Source organism: Urocitellus parryii, chromosome 4 (assembly GCF_045843805.1).
Source record: "Urocitellus parryii isolate mUroPar1 chromosome 4, mUroPar1.hap1, whole genome shotgun sequence".
NCBI lineage: Eukaryota > Metazoa > Chordata > Mammalia > Rodentia > Sciuridae > Urocitellus > Urocitellus parryii.
The window spans coordinates 33227658-33244154 of record NC_135534.1 but is presented as its reverse complement, the minus strand read 5'-3'; the positions used below and the strand labels follow the sequence as shown (position 1 = coordinate 33244154).

The 16497-nt window shown below is 45.3% G+C and overlaps 1 protein-coding gene across 5 annotated transcripts in view; it reads right to left on the bottom strand.

The window, feature by feature from the left end:
* LOC113193889 (uncharacterized) overlaps positions 1 to 16497 on the bottom strand; it is a 170248-nt gene that overhangs the window by 71472 nt on the left and 82279 nt on the right. The gene's annotated exons all lie outside the window — the stretch shown is intronic.

The following is a 16497-nucleotide window of genomic DNA, read 5'->3' as shown; positions in this document are numbered from 1 at the left end:
TGTGTGTGTGTGTGTGTGTGCATGCTCACAGTCAAACTAGCATAAAGAGTAAGACTCCCTGAGCAATTAACTCTCCAAGAGGCATGAAGGATCCAAACAGAAATCAAACTCTCCTCTCTTATTCCACTCATGGGCCCACATGGTTGGGGGTGTGCAGGTGAGCGCCCACAGCTCCCCTGTGCTTAAAGGGCAAAGATCAGAGGCTGGCCCTTTCCCCTTCACCAGACTTTCTTAGCTCTCTAGACATTAGTAGGACATGGGTTCCCTGATACTGCGTCAAAACTGCTACCTGGTGTGTGCCCAGGCCTTCTCCCTATCCCCTTCAAATCCAAAGTGCTCTTGACCTGGCTTGGGCTCTCCTCTCACCTCTTCTATTCCAAGTGACCACTCCCACACTGATCTGCCTGAGCACTTTCAGAGTATTTGTCCTCTCTGTGCCCACCACCTGGATTGCCCTTCCTGGGTATTCATGTGGTTCACTTTTTTTCTGGTTTCTTTCCTGCAGGGGGAACACAGATGTGATGGCAAGTTATCTGCAACCACATGGATAAAGGCAACACTCCAAGGATGGCAGAGCTACAGGGAGGAAAGAGCCTGGGCCCCCATAACTGCTTGCTAGCTCCTCTGCCGGTCCCAGATCTGTACTGCTATATAAGAGGGAAATACAATTCTTTCTTGCTGAAACTACTGCACTTGGGACTCTGCTGTCACAGCAGCTTGGTCAATGTCCTAACTAGTACTCTTACTTCTGGGATCATTATTTAACATTTCTGCTCTCCTTGAATCTCTGACTTGTTCTACATTCAGCAGAAGACTTGATCTTCTACTTCAGAGAGAAAAGGGGAACCAGCAAATAGGAGTACTCTCAGCTTCCACTGCCTAAACTTCTTAGGTGACATCTGCACCCTGCCTGCACCTCCCTCCCCTGCTGTGACTCCATGTCACTGTCCCTCTTAAGGCCAGGATTTCCATGAGTCCTCCTGCCCTTCCAAGGAATCTTCAGTAGCAAACGTCCTTTCTTTTTTGTAGCTCCACCTCTCCCTCTGAACTAACCATGCAGTATTTTAACATGTGCCTCTAATAAATTTTTGATGAATTTTAACATGTCCCCATCTAACAAGTTTTTTTTTTTTTAATTACTAAGCCCTCCCTTGATCACACACCACTCCTTACTCCCAAACGGTCTTCAAATAACTTCCCGATATTTCTTAAAGTAATTCTCAGAACCCTCTGTCACTCCTTCTTCCATTTACATCTGCTCTTTGACCTTTCAGTAGCAGCTCTGCCCCAACAGGACACTAGGAGGACTAGTTAGTGTGTCTCCAATCACCTCCGTGTGAAGAAATCCAATCCTCAGCCTCTGTGGCCTCTTTGCCAGGTTCACTCTGGTTCTCTTCCTTCCTTGAACCCATCCTCCAGGATACCACTCCCTCCTGTCTGCTCCACCTCACTTCCAATCCCTATCTGGCTGAATTCTTAGGACAGCCTTGTGAGGTGGGATGGTTCCTATCCCCATCCTACAGATAAAGAATTGGAAGCTTCAAGGTGCTGTATAGACCTGCCAGAGTGACCCAGCTCCCCAGCAGAGCTTGGATTGGAACCAGATCCCCTGACACCACAGTGTCATTTCCCGATCATTTCCTCACACAGAGTGAAAGCAGGAGTATTTTACCCACCCACAGAGTGAGTTAGGTCTTTTCATTTGTCTCCTACTTTCTTTTACCACAGGAATTGCTCTTTTCAAAATGGCTCCCCAGACAATTCTATTCCAGTCTTGTTAACTATCCACCTGACTTTATGTTTCTAAGAAACTTGGGAACCTAGCCATAGACCCATGGGGAGGGAGCGTGACCAAGAGTCACATCACAGAGCTAGTAACCTGAAGAAACTTCTGCCAAGTTATGGCCAGTATTCCCAGATACATGTCACAATGATCCTGGTCATGGCTGCCATCACAAGTAAGCTGTAACTGCCACTGGTCCACCACCCTCGGCAGAATGAATGCCGCACAGTCCCTATCTCAGTATGTCAGCAGCAGACAGTCCTCAGCCTGGGACAGGTGCACTGGCAAAACCTGGGTCTCATGCCAGCATCCTAGCTGAAAAGGAAGCTGGAAGAACACATTATATGGTGTATTCAGTTTCTATATGTGTATGTTAGCAGGAACGGGTATCCTGCAGTCAAAGGAGGTGTATTCGGCTACTGACAGCCAAAAAGAATGGCTTACATTCACTAAATAAATGAAATCCTTAATCCAGGACCTGACTGTATATTCCTCCATCCTTGTGCCTTAGCTTACCAAGTCTGTGTTGAGCACAGTGTGAGAACACTTCACTGTAAAAACATTCATAGCTATTCTTACTTCTCCTCAAACCTGCAACCTCCACCCAACTTCCCACCCATAAAGCCTACTTGTCTCCAGTCCCAGTCTCTCCTTTTCCAAGGAAACCAATAGCTATCTGATAAACCTGAGCTAAATGTGGATGACTCAAGATGAGATAGTGTCTGATTCTTCCCTGAATCTTTTTTCACAGGTGATTTCAGGAGTCACAGAACTTCTACCCAAAGGGATTTTAAGCAGTGGTGTAATCTACCATGGTGGTGCTGGGGATTTGGTCAGCAAGAAGGTCTTTAGGCTGAGACAACCACTTTTCAATAAATACCCCTGGATGAACCAATATCACAAACTCCCAAACAACTGGGATGGGGGGTGAGCAGAGCTCACAGGCTTTCTCACACTTCATCTGGCTCAGACTTCCCACCACAGCCCACCTGATCTTCAGGGTTGATGTTATCATCTGCATTTGATAAATGCGATGCTCTGGAAAGCTTAGCAAACTTTCTAAAAGACTAAGTTTGGTAAACAGGAGAAGTAAGATTAGACCTACTTTCCCGACTTCAAAGTGTTCTTTGCTTTCTGTGATTCCTAGCCGCCCTTCTTCAGATAGAGAAAAATCCCAGTAGTGTCACTGGGTAAGGGAACAAAGGAACCCAAGAGAAAAACCCTGGGGCGGGGTACAGGAGAGGCTGGCAGGAGAGCAAAAACAACCCCAGGATGATCCTCCTCTTGGGACTCGTCCTATTTGCTTTGATTTAACTCTGTTTTCAAATGCATTCTGATTCCAAAACATTTACATTCACCAGGAGGACCGAATGTAATTATTTCCTTTTTGTCTCAAAAATTGCAAAAATTAGGGGATGTCCAACAGCCACAGAAGGAATTCTGGAGTTCAGGTGGGGAGCCCACTCCACACAGTCAGCGGGAGCCAAATTTTTAGCCACCACCAAGGGGAAAGCCCGTGACTCTGAGCTCCATGATTAAAGCAACTGCAAATTAGTTTCAGCAAAGGTCTTTCCCCTTAAATTGAAAAGCCCCGTGTAATGGAATTTCATAGATGCTGCTTTGGAAATGACTTCATACCTCACTCTGTTAGGAGCTGAGAGGTGGCCACATGCCATGAATCATAAGAGGCTGCGGAACCATCCTCCGACTTCCACAGAGAGACAGTCATAGACTCCTCACCCCCATGGCTTCCCCACAGAGCGCTGGAGTCCCTGCCACACAATTGGTGTCTTCCTTTCTTCCAACCCAGGCTATTTACCTGCAAACTGTGCTGTGTACCACAGTCGCTCCCAGGGGTTGCCGGCTGCAAATGGACTGCCCAGGTACATGCATTTCCAATAAAAGACTTTGAAAGGCTGGAAAAGGGTTTTGGGCTGTAGCAAGATTTCCAATAGAAATGACGAAGCTGAGCGGACAAAGATACACTGCTTTCCACACCATTTTTGCTGACCTTTGTTGAGTCATTCTTAGAGACTGGGGGGATCACATTCCCAATTTGTTGGCGGCTTTATGATAGAACAAACAGGTTGAATACCAGTGTCAAGCCTGATTGACTAGTATTTCCAGAAAATCCAAATGACTCATTCGTTTCATGCCAGAAAAATGTATTCACACCTACTATGTGCTGGCACTATGCCAGATCCCAGGATACAGCAGCAAGCAAGACTCTCTCACATTCTCCTGGTGCTTAGAATCCAATCACAGAGACAGGATGTATTCAGATGATGCAGGGAATGTAGAATTGCACTTCTGACAATGCTCTACTTGTGGGAGATCCTACAAGAGCCCAAGAGAAGTGAATTAGATCTGGGAGTGACTCTTGAGCTGAGAAGTAACAGACAAGGAAAAACACGCCAACTGGAGAGAGAAGGAACACACCAGAAACAGAGGGCACAGCATGGGCAAAGCCCTATAGAGACAGTGACAGGGTGAGGACCAGAAACAAGGCTTGGATACACTAGGCTTAGTGAGCCAGGGACCCTGAAGAAGGGCCAGTTCCTGCAGGGTTTTGCAGGATGTGCAAAGGAGTTTTGTGTTCATCTGAAATGCGATTGCATGCTACGGACAAGTTGTGCTGGGGATGAAGGTGGAAAGGTGGTATAACCCGGCTGGAAAATATCTCTGGCTGCAACATGGAGGTCATATTGTTGGGGCAGGGAGGATGAGCTGTTTGCCAAAAACCAACTAAGAAAAGTAGGTGTTTAAGCCTTGACTGCCCTGGCAGTAACCTGACTCACACAGAATCACAGAGCAATTGGCCCAGACACATCAGGAGCCCAGGGCTCCAGTCCCCTAGCCCAAAACTTTTCTCCGATGATATTACCTAGTAGTAGTAGCACAATTCTTAAGTTGTGATGTTGTCACCGGGCAGTAAGTTGGTAAACCAGGCAGCAGCACATCCCTTTGCCTCTCTGAGAAATCACCCAGTGCCATAGACAACAGCACTGACCACAATCAGCATTAAGGTACCTGCTCCAGTGTGGGGGGTCATCGGCACCCACCTGGTGGCCTCTTTTCCCACTTTATCTACATACACTCTGCCTATGACCATGTGCTCCTAAAACCAATAATGACTTAAACTGTTAACCTCCTGTCATTACCTATATGCTTTATATTGCTGATGAGGACCCAACTATTGAAAGGACCCAACTATTTGAACATATTCCAGGGATGAGGGTTCCCCTTTTATGGCAATTTATTTACTTAAAGAACATTGTACTCTTTTTGTTAAATTATTTGCCATTTGCTAATTATTCAATAAACATATTTACCTAAGACCATGGTATTAACTTTAAACTATTGTCAATATTTGCTCCTATGTAAAACAAATCCCGTTGTAGCCATGCTGCACAGGTAGAGCCCAGACAGACTCTGCCCTTTCCCCTCTGCCCAGTCAGCCAGGGCGGCCCCCATGCCCACCATCCCTCTGATTCTGTTAAAAATTCATATTTATGCCACCAGAAGGGGGTGCACATAAACTCAACAGCATTTCACCACATCAGCACGGATTAGGTTATTTAAGTAGCTGGATGTCAGGGCTCTGCCCAAACTGAAGGCAGGGCAGATGAGCTTTGAATGGAGACAAAGGAAGGTAAAGAGACAAAATGTCAGGACCAGGTGGGGACCAGGGTTGGCAGCATGTAGAAGTGAAGGTATTAAGAATTGATAAGGGAGGAACCAAACCCCTAGTTCTAGTGTACCTTGATTGATCTTGGATGAGATTAGCTATGAGTTCTACAAACCCTGTTTCCCTTTCCTCCTGGGGATGCATTTGGACCCCATTTTCAGTTATCTTTTCAGTTATAGAAGGCAGTTAGAGGAGGCCATGTGACTTCTGCCCAGTAGAGCCTTGGTGTACCAGTTCTAGGTCTGCCCCCATGAAACCTCCGACAGAATCCTCCTTGCTGTCTCTCCCCATCTCCCTGATGAATTAAGGTTTCATTGACGTAGAATAGTGGTTCTCAACCAACACAATTTTGTCCCCTCTGGCAATGTCTGGAGACATTGTCTGGTTGTACCAACTGGGAGGGTGTACCATTAGCATTTACCCATTAGCTACCAGTGATGTAACATTCTACAAAGCACAGAACAGCCCCCCACCAAAGAATTATCCAGCCCAAAATGTGCTGCCAGTGAGAAATGTGATCTTGATACAGCAGAGCTAAGAGGTAGGTTCTTAAATAACGGTATGGAGCAGAGTTTCACCCACAATTCATGCCTGCATGAGCCATTGATTTCAACAAGAAATAAACCTTTAATGTATTAAGTCACTGAAATTTGTTATTGCAGCTTGTGGTATTCACTTTTTAAAAGATCAACTGATGTGAAGAGGACTAGCGACACAGTAATATCCCTTGACAAATACTATGGAGCTTTCTAGAACAAAGAAGCCAAAGGCAATGGATACCTGGTCTATACATAAATCATGAGGTCCCACAGGAAATGGGGATGAATAGGGTCAAGAATGCAGTGGGTGCTGCCTAGCCCTTGCCTTCTTCCTGACCAGCAGAGGCATGTTTGGGGAGAACCTCTAAGCAACTTAGTCCCGGGAAACAGCAGGCACCTGGCACCTGTCCAGGAAAAACCAAACAGCCCTTGAACCAGGGCTAACCTCATTTTCCTCTTTCCCTTGTCCTTTTTGTGTGGCAGGGACCGGCTGACAATAATCAGCAAGGTCCTTTTAGTGTATGGTCTGGTCTTGCTGTGACTAATAAGATGATTGGTTGTGTATATCCTCTTTATGGTTGTTCATTATATCACCCTAACATAAAGTAATTTAATTTCAGTGGGATAATTAGGGTATCTCTAATCTAACTGATAGTCTGAATGAAATGAGATTCTCTGAGGGAGATTTGTGTATCAGGAGACTGGTGACCTCTGGCCCCAATTTTCACACAATGTATTAATCTGACAGCCCGACTTCCCAGGCATACTGTACCCGTATATTTTTGAGCCTGTGGGTTATAGAACACACCCGCAAATGGGATTACTTTATTTATAATGAGATTTCCTTGGGCCCGAGCAGAGAGATCATAATATTTTAACTGAGGCCTTCAGATGGGCAGAGTACCCAGATGTCAACACAAGCCCTGAGACACAAATGCACCACTGAGCAAGTGTGGCTGTCTGGGGTCTTGGAGATGTGGCTCAGTGGGAGAAATACAGATGGAGCTCTGGGAGATCCCAGCCTGACTGGGTACAGATCAAGGCCACCCCCGCAGGGAAAACCTGGCACTGGCCGAGAGCTATAGGGGGACTGCCTAGTACTCACCTGCTCCCAGGGGAAGGCTACAGAAAGAATCTGCTCACTGAGTCTGGGATGGGGGGCACAGGAAAGAGACTGTGGAAAGGAAGAACCAGTGGAGGGTGGCAGGGGTCAGCACAGCATTCTGAGCAAGCAGGGGTGCATAAGACCTGCACCTGCTCCTCCAATCCCCAGCAAGCCCCACAGCTTACCTCTGTCCCCCATGCTACCCCCAAATCTCCCCATTAGAATCACTCGTCTGTTCTAGTCATTGGAGACAGGATGCTGGTTCTTATGAAAATCTACTGAAAACTCACCCCATTATTCATTAATTCATTGAGAGTCCGCATGTGCCAGTTATCGGTCAGGCCCCAAACAAAGCCTATTTCCTGGCTCCTTACAGTCTCTGGTTTTACTACTCAAGACTCTTTGGTGAATTTCCTCTAAATTTCTTTTAGAATTTAAAGTAAGAAAAAAAAAGTCTATTTCTTTTGAAGAAACAATATGCTTCCTTTTATCAGCTAATTAGGATTATGTGATTCATCTTGCTTCCCTTATTTTCTTGGGTGTCAGGAAGCTCAGAGATTAATGTCATGCTCAATTGGCGGTAGAAGCATTTAGTGTTTCACGTCTTTTCCCCTTATTTTCTATCTTCTTATTTTTCTACTTTTAATGTAAAAGATTATTTAAGTGCCATTACCATGTGGTAACTCATTTCCAGTTCAGTTTGGAAAGAGTATATTGAATTTTTTTAAAAATAAACAAAGATAGAAATATTGACTTACAAAAGGCCACAATTAAAAATCTTTTAGTAGTTTATTAAGTGCTTATTCACAACTAACATCTGCTGAGACTCTTTTCTATGTTCTGGGTACCTCACAATAGCCCCTCCACTTTAAAAATAAGGGTATGAGGCCAAAGAGATACTAACTAGTTTGCCTACGGAGTAGAATGCAGGAAGGAGTAGAATCAGAATTAAAACCTGAGTAATCTGGCACCAAAGGCTGCCCTCTTTACTGCTTCTAAGCATAGGTAACATATTAGGCCAGACAATAAAATACATACGTGATGTATTTTGGACATGTCTTCAGACCTACTTCACATCCTCTGAGCCCCACGTTTACACTCCAATACTGGTGTGGCAACCAGCCTGCTCAGGCTGAGCCCACAGCACCTTGCCTCGTCCGCATGGAGAAACCTTTGCCTTCTGCCCTGAGTATCTCTCCCCACAACCTCATGGGACTTGCAGGAATTTGCTCCTTGAGTCTTTCACATCCATCCACTTGGAAGAGACAGGGTGCTAACACCTGCAGGGATAAGACACTGTGATGATAACTAGCTTGTGATGTTCAGATCTTGTCATTACAAGAGGGAAAATTCATAAGCTGTATAAGAATTATACATATAAATTTATGATTAAGAAGCCAGGGGCTGGGGATATAGCTCAGTTGGTAGAGTGATTGCCTGGCATGCACAAGACCCTGGGTTCAGTCCCCAGCACAAAAATAAAAAAAGAGAAAAGAAAAAAAGAAGCCAGAAGACTGATTCAAACTATACAAATATAAGAGCACAGATAAATGGAATAAATAGGAAGCTGCATTTAAAAGTAGATCAGATAAGCAACCCAGTGAGACCCCGTCTCTAAATAAAATACAAAAAAAGGGCTGGGATGTGGCTCTGTGGTTGAGTGCTCCTGAGTTCAACCTCTGGTACCAAAGGGAAAAAGCAGGGGATTAGAACATGGCCATATTTCCTCATCTACTTGTTATCTGAGCTACCTCCCACAACAACAGCTGACTAGATACAACAGAGACAGACCTATAAACACTGAGCCTAAAATAATTACAATCTAACTGTTGACTGAAAAAGAAGTCTGTGGAGCCCTGATTTAGAAAATCCAGGGTCCTGTGAAAATGCAGAAATGGGCACTTGTCCCTGTTGCAGGGTGGTATTTGGAAGATCAGGAAAAATCAGACTAGTGAAGAACTTCCAGAATACTCCAGGAGGAAGCAACGGTTGAGCCAAAGATACAGAGGAGACAAGCAGAGCTGAGGGGCTTGCAAGGACCCATGGGTACTGCAGGGAGGAAGGGACTGTGAAGGATGGATAGACGGGACATGAGGCTACAACCGAAATTTCTCTCAGGTCTCTGTGGCTGGGGTATTTCTCCCATTTTAGCATATATCCTTCAGAAACCAAAGAGGACTTAACAAAGAGAACCCCAGAGCATGGCGTGCACCTCCCAATGAAGGGAGTTCACCACAAGTTCATCACATTTGTGTTCTTCCGATGAGCGGTGTGAGCAGGGACCTGGGCCTTCTTGGCACCTAGACATTCCTGATATGAAAGCCCTATCCCTTTGCTCTCCTCAGGTGACGTGTCTTAGAACAGGCAAGCTCCTGTCTTCTCCTTTCACTTCTAAACCAGCCATGGCTGAACTAAGCCGGCACCATTAGGGATGGGTCCAGGGGATGCTCAGTGGATGTCTTCTCTGAAAGCTTGCTTTGCAGACTCCTGGTATGAGTATCCAGTCACACGTAGCAAGATCAGTCACAGGAGAGAGACCTGTCCCATAGTCCCAGGAGATAGTGCTTCTTCAGGCCATTGACAAGAAAAAACCCAGGGGATCCTGTATGGTCCAAGAAGGAGTTATTTATTTAGCTCTTTCAAGGAACGTTCATCAGAGATAAAATATGTGCTAGGCAAGGTAATATCCTCAGGATATATAAAGGAATAAGCCATTGTCCTGTCCTGGAAGGCCCCATAGTCTAATGGGAGCCATGGACATACAAATCAACCCCACACTCCAATGGGGGAAGTGCAATCCTAGGCTCACTGGACCACGTGATGGGGGAGGAAAGGAAGCAGCCCTGCCTGTGAGAAGGTCAGGGAGGGCTTCCAGGGAAGAAGTCCCTTGAATAGCTTCCCCACACCAGGCACACAAGGAGGTGTGTCTCCCCCGAAGAACCGCTCAACAATGGTTGGCTCACCTGAGCATCCCTAGACTTCTAAACACATCTGTCTAGTTTTCAAAGAACTGTAGGGCCCTCAAATGCCTTGAGCTGAAACACATCTTAGGATCTCATGGGGCTCCAGGCTCACTGCCACGAACATTGGTTATTATTGCACTGCATGTGGGTCAACAATAATTAAACCAAGAACCGGTTACTTACCCTCTTCCAAAATACCAGATCAGGGGTGGTATGGTGAAGAGGTATCTAGAGAGCTTTCTGATGGACTGATGTTAGACGAAGCCATTTTTCCATTGCTCATATGAAGATGGAACCAATAAAATGGAACTAAACACCTGTACAAGGCCAGGCTACCATGCCTGAATAAGCAGGCAAGCCCCTGTTCTCTGCCCGATTTGGCTTCAAGTGGAGCAAACTGGGTGCCCGTGGAAGGCATGCTGGCTTCTCCAATGCAGTTTTTTTGTTTCTGCGTGTGATACTGCCTATGGCTTTAGAGCATGATGCTAAAGCTGGGAATTCAGCATCAGGTATTGCTCCCCCCTCTTGTTCTCTCGAGACTTGCTAATCACGGTAGGAAGTGGGGAATACAATCCAGGAGCTGACACAGGAGTATAATGACTATGTAATAGTCCATTTTTCATTCCTATAATGAAATAGTGAAGACTGTATAACTTTATAAGGAAAACAGTTCCATTTAGTTCATAGTTCTGGAGGTTCAAGGGCACCAAGATATCATCTTGGTTCTGGTGAGGAGCTCATGGTAAATGGCACCGTAATAGCTGGAGCATGTGCAAGAGGAAGAAATCACATCCTGAGACTCAAGATAGAGAACAATTTAGGCTCCTCTTTATAATAACTCATTCTAACTCAGGAACTCATGAGAACTACCTTTAATCTGTTTTTAGGGCCCCACCCTGAATGACTTAAAGCCCTCCCACTGTGCACCACCATTTAAAGGTCCCCTCACTTCTGCATCACCCCACCAAGGACCAACACATGAACTTCCAGGGGACAAATCACATTCCAAGCTACAGCCATTATATGATAGCATTCTTTGCTTGCCTCCTCTGTGCCAGGCACTAGAGAGGGGTTTACAGATATCACCCCAGTTAGACCTTACAAGGGAAGACTCTTACTCACTCTTTTTTTTTTAATTCACTCTTTTAAACAAATGAAGAATCTGAGGCAGAGAAATACTAAGTGCCTTGGTCACACAGTTGTACAGAGGAAGAAAGGGATGGAGCGGGGAAGAGAAGACAAGTCTGTCTGATTCCAGACCACACTCCTTGTTAAGCAGTGCTGCTTCTTACAGGTAAAATAAAACAGACATGCTTATTATTTATTTGCTCTTTGCCACCAAGTGAAAATGAAATATAAACGTAATCCTTGCTTTTCACTTGAAAAAAAATACAAAACAAGCAGATCTTAATTAAATTAGTAACAGGCTACGTACTCACCTCCTTCCAAAATACCAGATTGGAGGGTGGGAGGAGGCACTGCAAAGACAGCCATAGACTGCAGGACACAGGCTCTCAGCCCCAGGCCCACCCTTCCATGCTCTGCTTTGACTCTAGGACCCCACAAACTCCTTTGCGCAGGCTTCTGACTTGGTTCTAGCCTTGGGAGGCATTAGGGGAAGTTCCGAAGGCAGGAGGAAGGGAAGAAAGAACCCTTTCTCTTCCAGTTCTGGCACCACTCAGCTTTGGCTCCCATTATTTCCGCATCCTGTCCCAGCACTGAGCATCAACCAGTCATTCCCAGCACTGTCTTGACACAGTCTGCCTCCAGGGTTCCAGCACCCAGGCAGGCCCCCATTCTCTGCAGTCCTGGGCTCTGGAAACCTTACTTCCTCTGTTATTTCCCAGCCTTAAATATAAGAACATTTGCTGAAGTGCTAATCTTTGCATGACATTATTGTCCCCTTTTGGCTCTGTGAGTTCTTTCAACCTCTGCAGCACCAAAGCCCTGTGTTAAATTCTCTCTGTTTGAAAGACCGGAAGCGGTTTCCATCTTCCTGACTGGACCCCAGTTGACACGCCCCACATGTCTACATCCATAATGGTTAGAAGAGATACTCCCAGGACTTTCACGGATTCCTCCTCAGCATCCTGGTTGTGCTATCAAGGGCACACTTCCCCGGCTTCAATCCTACCTGATAATAACTTCTGTAGTTTACTGATCATTTTATGTGCTTTGCAAACATTACCCATAATTATCACGCCTAACAGAGGGGGCTATACAATATTTTAAAATATTAATTGACAATACTAAGGCACACAGTGATTCCAAGGAGGAAAGTCTGGATTGGAACCAAGGCCTCTCTGGCCCCTCACCAACCTCTTCCCTCTACTCTCCTGCATTCTCTTTCCTCTTATCTCTCTGTGCAAAGGCCTTTGGGGCACCTTGAGCTGTGCTTTCAGACCTCCTTTCTTGTCTCCTTGCCTCCCCTCCCTCCCTCCCTCCCTCCCTCCCTTCCTTCCTTCCTTCCTTCCTCTTAAGATGTCTACCTTTAAAAAGAGGCCTCCTACTGCCTGCCTTCAAAGGGACTGAGTTCTGACCACTTGGTTACTAAAGATGGGAGTTCTTTTCTACTGTCTCAGATCTTGCTAGGTCTAGCAAGCCCAGTAACTCAACCCTCTCCTAAGGGTCTGACTTTCACCTTGGCTTGGTCCTCTCCCCTCAGCTGGGCCTTCTCCCACTTGGAGAATCTTCCACTATTTGCATAGCAAAGAGAGCTGACCAACTCCCCTCTGATGGGGGTGCAGCTCTTGAGAGGTAAAATGAGGATATTAGAAGCTTAACAGACATCCTGAGGACATCTGCTTTAAAGATTATTTAGGAATGAACTAGTTACCATATCAATGGCTGGAGTGCTAATACAGACATTGGATATTCCAAGACAGAGCTGCTTCTCCTCTGCACCCGCAAGGTTTGTCTGACAGTACTCATTTACACTCTCGGCTGGTTTGGGGACCTTTTTTGTTGTTGTTGTTCTGAGCTTGGAACCCAGGGCCTCATATACGCTAGGCAAGAGCTCTACCACTGAGCTATGGCCCCAGCCGTGATGAACTGTTTTGAACAATCTGTGCAAAGATAAATTTCAGTCCCAATAGGTCAGCACTTAAACACAATTTGAAAAACAAACTGAAAATGTCAAGTTGTTGGCATCCAGATACCCATTTTCTTTCTTTTAGATTTGGCTATCAAGGCAAAGGGAGAAATGGAGAAAACCAACACTGAGATTTTTTTTTTTTTTAAAGGAAGAACAGGTACATTTACTAAGTCTGTGCAATTTGTCAGGCCCGTGCTCGGGGCCCCAGATGCCTTATCTCATTTAATCCTCATAACAATCCCCAGTGGTGGTTTCCAGTACAGTTACTGCCTCCATGTTACATTCGAGGCAACTGAGTCTCAAACAGATTAAGAACCCTGTCCCCAGGCTTTGCTGGAGGAGGCAGGTGTCACCTGCCAGCTTACCCACGGGGCCGCACCCTTCACCAGCATGCCACCTGTCTCCCCTTACTGGCCAGTCCCCAGTTCCCGCCTGGCACGTCTCTCCTCAGCAGTTTGGCCCTGAATACACTTCAGGATAACTTCCTTCATTGTGATAAGCAGGGCCCAGGATCTCTGACAGCTGTTCCCCGCTCTTCATCATCATCTGAAACAATCAGTAAGCATTAGAGAGTACTTTTCCCTTTACAAAGGTGATAATTAGATAACAAGCTGAGATTAAAGTAATTACAGTTAGACAGCTGGCGAGGCAGCACAGTCATGTTGAAATATTGTTGGTACTTCAGCATCTGGTTCTAATAACAGCATAGGCTAAAGGATTTTACATTAATTACAGAACATAATTTAATATAAACATATTTAATTACAATTGATGAGCGATAAACTCTTCAAGAATGACTTAACCCCTTCCTCGTGTCAAAGTGATGGGAACTCTGGGCAGCCTGTGGCCTGTTCCGCTGTCTTGCTCCCCCTCCCCAGCCTGCCCTCCACCACTCCCTGGCCCACTCTCCTGGAGAAACCCCCTCAAGGAAGGAAGGTTCTAGGCCAGGAGGTTTCAGGGGAGCCCATGGGTGTTTGGCTCAGGAACAGCCCCGACCACCCTGGGAAACCAGGAGAAAAGGAGAGCGACGTGCAGCTCAGGCTGGGATGCGGCAATGCGGCCTCAGCCGCTGGTCTCCTCCTGGGCCAAGAAGGCAAGTTCACCCTCCTGGCCTGATCGTCCCCGCATTCTCTCTCCTCCATGGCTTTGCTTCTGACAGTCCATGAGTGGCCTACTAAACAATTCTCAGATCTCTCAGAAAACATTTAAAGGTAATCCCTCTTCTTTACAAAATCATGAACAATGAGTCCCTGGGCACAATATTCAGGGTATTTTCACCATTTGAAGGTCAGTATGTCCTAACATCTAGACTTCTACCTGGGAAAAAGACACTATTCAGGCAGGAATTCTCCCTTACAAGCTGCCAAAACCTCCATCTCTACCTCCCAAACTGGCAGAAGTAGACCTTGGTAAAAAGCAGTTGATAACAAATTCGGATCCCACAGAAATCATCTCCACTGGATAAAGGACTCAACCATTCTCAACATGGTCTTGGCAGACATCCCTTCTTAAATGAGAGACGTTCCAAAGCCACAAAAAACAGACACCAGCTGTATTGAGGTGACTTAAGAGTTCACCCAAAGAAGGTCCAAGGCTGACTGATCCTAAGAAAGATGGCATAGCCCCGTATGCATTAGAAAATTCACCATCAAATTTCCCCACTTGACAAATGATGGGTAATTAAACTTCAAATACTGTTTTTACCTTTTGCTGTGGATTTTTAAAGTACAAAGCACACATTCTCCTCAAAGCCAAAATGAGTGGCTGCAAATGACAGTTTATGATTCACAAGTAAGCAAGCGTAATCTGCTTTCTAGAGGAATTACTGACAGATGCACAGAAAGGGAAATAAGTGTGCAGACTCAGGACCAAGCCGCTCGCAAGAAACAGGCGCTCTCCAAGTGGAGGTTGTACCACACATGCCCTTTTGAAACAAAGAAGCAGGGTTGGCTGAGGATGTAGCTCAGGGACAGAGAGCTTGCCTAGCAAGTGTGAGGCCCTGGGTTCCATCCCCAGCACTGGAAAATAAGAAGAAGAAATTGAAGCAAATCTGCAATCTGAGTGAGAACTCTTAAGATATTTTTGATAGATTAAGCACTCCTTTGGAAGTGAGGGAGGGACCAGAATGAAAAGACTCCAAAAGATGTCCACCACAAAACTTGCACACAAAATGTTCACAGTGGTATTATTTATAACAGCCAAAAGAGCTAACAATTCAACTGTCTTATCAACCGATTAATAAACAAATGGTGGCATATCCACACAATGGAATAGTATTTAGCCATATAAAGGCACAGAGTCCTAATAGATGCCCTAACATAGATGAACCTTGAAAACATCATGCTAAGTAAAAGAAATCAAGCACCAAAGACTACAGACTGTGTGATTTCACTTATAGGGAATGTCTGTAATAGGTGAATCCATAGAATTAGAAAGTAGATTAGTGGTTGTCCATGGGTGGGAAGAGAGGGGAATTGAGAGTGAGGGCTAACAGATATGGGACTACCTGTTGGGGGTGATGAAAATATTCTGGAACTTGATGGTGGTGGTGATTGCATAACATTGGGAATTTACTAAAAGCCATTGAATTGCATACTTTAAAATGATTAAAATATTAAATTAAATTTTATCTCAAAAAATGTTTTTTTAAAAGCTACCAATCTAGGTAATAAGTTTAATCCCACCAGGGAATCCCAGGAACCTGTGTAAAGTATACACCACAGGGTGATCTCACTCAGAGGGGAGGAAGCTGGGAATTTACACACTGACTCCCACCAGCCAGTAGTTGAAGGCTGATTCTGGAAAGGCACCCATTCCTCGGCATTTCTGGTCTGGCTGCAAAGGGTCTCCGGTGGCCAGAGAAAGTCCTTAGGCAAGAGAATGTCGATACTGGCAATTGCCAGCCAGATCCAAGACTGTAACTGACAGTCTCTGTTACCCTCTCACAGACTTGCTTTGAGATGAGTATAAAACGCTTCCCAGAGCTGGACTTAATTCTTGATAAATGTGAGTTATTTTTAGGGATGACTCCACATGGGCTCAACAACTTGATCAAAACCACACAGCTAATGCAAGGTTGGTTATTTACATAAGTCTCTCTATAGGACACAGTCTTCCATATACAGAATTAAATTAACCAAATACATACGCACCAGTCTTGCAAACACACCCATCAGAAGGCAATTGTTATCGGCATTCAGAAGATACAATGTGCATCTTCACATCTTGCCTCCCTCTCCCTGTTAGGTGTCCTCAGTGGAGGAAGCAGCTGTTTTTCTCACAAAAAGGCCTTGAGGGTTGATGTGAATATCTGCTCAAGTTGCCC